This window comes from Platalea leucorodia, assembly GCF_965183815.1.
Source record: "Platalea leucorodia genome assembly, chromosome: 10".
In the NCBI taxonomy this organism is placed as follows: domain Eukaryota; kingdom Metazoa; phylum Chordata; class Aves; order Pelecaniformes; family Threskiornithidae; genus Platalea; species Platalea leucorodia.
In genome coordinates this window covers 11,079,241-11,082,669 of record NC_138832.1, presented here as the reverse complement: position 1 = coordinate 11,082,669, position 3,429 = coordinate 11,079,241, and the positions used below count along the sequence as shown (strand labels likewise).

Below are 3,429 nucleotides of genomic sequence, written 5' to 3'. Positions count from 1 at the left end.
CTCCCCTGCCAGAACAGGGGTGGCCCTGGCACGTGGAGATGTAGCAGCGGATTAAATTTTAAACTGGGTGCAATGATCCGCTTGGGAGTTAAAATAGGCTGGCTGGTCCGCACTGCTTCTGTGACACCAAGTACTTCAACCTGAGGAGTTAATGCATCTTTTTCTTCCCTGTAGGACCGGCGAGCAGGTACCACCAGATCCTCCTCCTCACATGTGGTGGGGCAGACAGGATTACTGGCGCGACAGAGCAAACTCATAAGCTGGTGATGATAGGGCCTCACCATCCAGAAGAGCTCCAGGAGATCAAAGCCGGTGCCGGGTGAGATTCTTATCGCTCCTTATTCACCCGGCTCCAGGCAGGTCTCAGCACTTCTGCTTTCTGTGGTAACAGCTTAAGCATGCATGACCCAGTAGCTGGCATGAGGCTGTGTGCATCGGATAATCCTCTCGGCCCAGGGCCGCGGCAGGTGGCCGGCTCTCTAATCGTGCAGGCTTAATGCTCTCCTTGCTTTGCCTTTGCAGGTCTGGCACGATGACTTGCTGCCAGGTGGTTGCTCTCGCTCTCCTTTCTTCCCAGTGCTGCAGCTGGTGACCTTGTTCCCGCTCTTGTTCCCTGGTCCACGTTGCAACTAGCCAAAGGGCGGTTCTTGTCACAGCCTGTCCTGGAGCCGACAACACACTGCGATGACGCCTGCACCCGGCGGAAGGCTGCCCTGGTCCCTCCGGACTTCCGGGAGTACTTCTGTTACTAGACAGTGTATCCCAATGGCACCTGCACCCTCACCATGGTGGAAGTGAGCCCCCGGGCGAGTGGCACAGCGAGTAAAGAGCAGAGGCAGCGTGTGCGATGCAAGTGGCAGATTTATGGTGCAGGCAGGCGGTTTTCTGTCAGCGGGAACCGCTTCCTGATGAATTACCCCTTCTCTGCCACTGACAAGATCTCCATGGGCTGCACGGGCATGCTGGTGTCCGAGCAGCACGTCCTTGCTGCTGCCCGCTGCATTCACAACAGCAAAGACTATGTGAAGGGGGCCAAGATCAAGGCGGGTTTCCTGGCACAGGGTGCTGGCAATGGGACGGGGATGGGGAGGCTGGCGATGCACTGGGCTCAGGTGTGGCGCATGCAGGTGCCCAGGAGCTGGATCCAGGGACCCAACTTGGTCAGCATGGACTGCGACTACACCCTTTTGGAGCTGTGCAGGACACACTGGTGCCCGCACATGAAGCTGATGGCAGCTCTGGCAGCAGAGGAGGTGGCTGGGAAGAGGATTCATTTCTCGGGGTTTGACAGTGATCGGCCAGGTGAGCTGGTCTACTGCTTCTGTGGGGTGGAGGACGAGATGGTCCACCTCACCTACCAGCACTGCGATACCAGGCCTGGTGTGTCCGGCTCTGGGGTGTATGGCAAAGTGTGGGACCCCGTATGACACAAGTGGGAGAGGAAGATGATCAGGGTCTTCTCAGGGCACCAGTGGCTGGGGAGCACCACGACTATAATGTTGCTGTTCACCTGATTGCTCTAAAGTTTGCTCAGATTTGTTACTGGATCAAAGGGGACTCTACAAGCTGTCACACGGAATGAGAACCGCAGCCTGCCTCTTCCCCTCCCCAGTGCAGATGGCTTTAAGTGTGGTGTTCCTGGCAAAACTGCTCCACTTTATTGTGTTCTGTATCATGGAGGAAGAGGGTCTCCACAGGTCACAAGGGATCCAGCAGAAAATCACTGGAGTCCAAGTCCTGATTCCCCAGGAATCCTGAAGGGTGGTTTAAGCTCCTTTGGTTGGTGCTGGCATGAAGTGAGCATCAGGGTTCTTTACAGAGCTTGGTTGTTGGCTCGGGAAAGTGGCCTCTGCTTCCAGCATATTAACTGCTCACGACTTGGAGAGGCAGCCACATGCTTGCTGCTAAGCTGTACTCGGTTTCTCTTGGGTCTCATCAGGTCTCTCGGTCTGCTGGCTGCACTGCCTGGCTTGGCACTGCCCCAGCAATGTGAGGACACAGGGTTTTTCTCTCCTAATAGGACCTTTGTGTGCTGATGAAAGGTATCTGAAAGGCAGCCCTGGAGCCTGAGTTTTCTGGGCACAGAGCGTGCCACGGCCAGCAGCCCAGCCAGGGCAGGAGGGGCTGCTCCAGGACCCTGGCAGCCGCCGTGCTTGGGAACGCTCCTTGGCAAGGACGCCTCTTCTGACTGATGCGGCATGGTGCCACATGGATACCTACACGTGGCAGCATGGGCCGAGAGCTGGGAGCCCCTACTGACTTGTAAACTTGCTCATCTCTCTTTGTTTCTGTCTGGGATTGCTGTAGAAGGAAGGGATCCTGACATTTACTGCAGCAGTAGTATTTGAGGTGGATTCTTTTAGGTAAATACATGTATTTGAATAAAAGTCAGCACAAATCTCTTTGCAAAGGTTATGTTGAAAGAGGAATGGTGCATAGATTGCTAGCCCTGGTTTGGTACTTACTGAAGGAAACACTCTTCCTCCAGACTGAAGTGAGTGAGACAGGGAGATCTGTGTAGAGCTGAAATCACAGTATCTTGCAAAAATAGGGGCTGATGCCTTCTGCAGTCATAAATCAGCGCAGGCACCTGACTGAACAGATTTCTGCATGTTCCGTCACATACATAGGACTGATGTGTCCAACAGGCCATACCAGGCTCTTCCAGGAGCAAACCGAAAGCTTGCCTTATGTTTCCCTACCTCATACACAAGAGATTCCTTTGCTAATCCTAGAGTTTCATGGCCTCTCCCCATCTTCCTTAAGTTTTTTCCCTGCTGTGTTTTCTCAGGCAATTATTCCCTCTGTAATTCATATTCTTCACAAGGGACCTCACACTGATGCTGCTTTGCCAGGCTGGACAGGTGACTGCTTGTATTTTTTGCTCTTAAGTCAATGTCCTGCTCCTTTTCACTGCATCTCAGGGGCAGCCTGCATCACAGGCTTCTCAATGATGTCATTGCTTAAACCTGCTGAAGACTAAACATGCAGTTCCTTCAAAACCTGTGACAGCTGTACAGGCACAGCAGCCTGACTTGCAAAACAAACAGGTAAGAGACATTTCAACAAAGTAAATTTAACACTCTCTCCCGCTCAGTTATCAAGACTTTGGGGTAATGTGAGTGTTAAACTACCTTAAATTGTATGCCTGGTGTGCAGATGGGTGTGCAACAGTTTCTATTATCTTGGATGAGATAATGCATGAAAAATCATGATTACACATTACTGGGCAGGGAGCAGCTGCTATTATTTACATAATACAAACCCAATTTAAAGACAGAATTTAACTTGTTCAATGGAATTACCTGCCCTGAGAGGTTCTTGGGGAACCTGCTGAGAGGTTCTTGGGGACAGATCAGAAAGGGTTTTCATCTCCTCTGGTCCCTTGTTCGGACCATAAGACCAGGTTAGTGAGTGTCAGCCATGCTC

At 52.2% G+C, this 3,429-nt stretch overlaps 1 pseudogene across 1 annotated transcript; it reads left to right on the top strand.

Annotated features, from left to right (window-relative positions):
- The first annotated feature begins 785 nt into the window (after window positions 1-785).
- On the top strand, window positions 786-1,582 carry LOC309595704 (serine protease 23-like; annotated as a pseudogene). The gene has a single exon. The product of its transcript is annotated as a serine protease 23-like (transcript).
- Window positions 1,583-3,429: the final 1,847 nt, after the last annotated feature.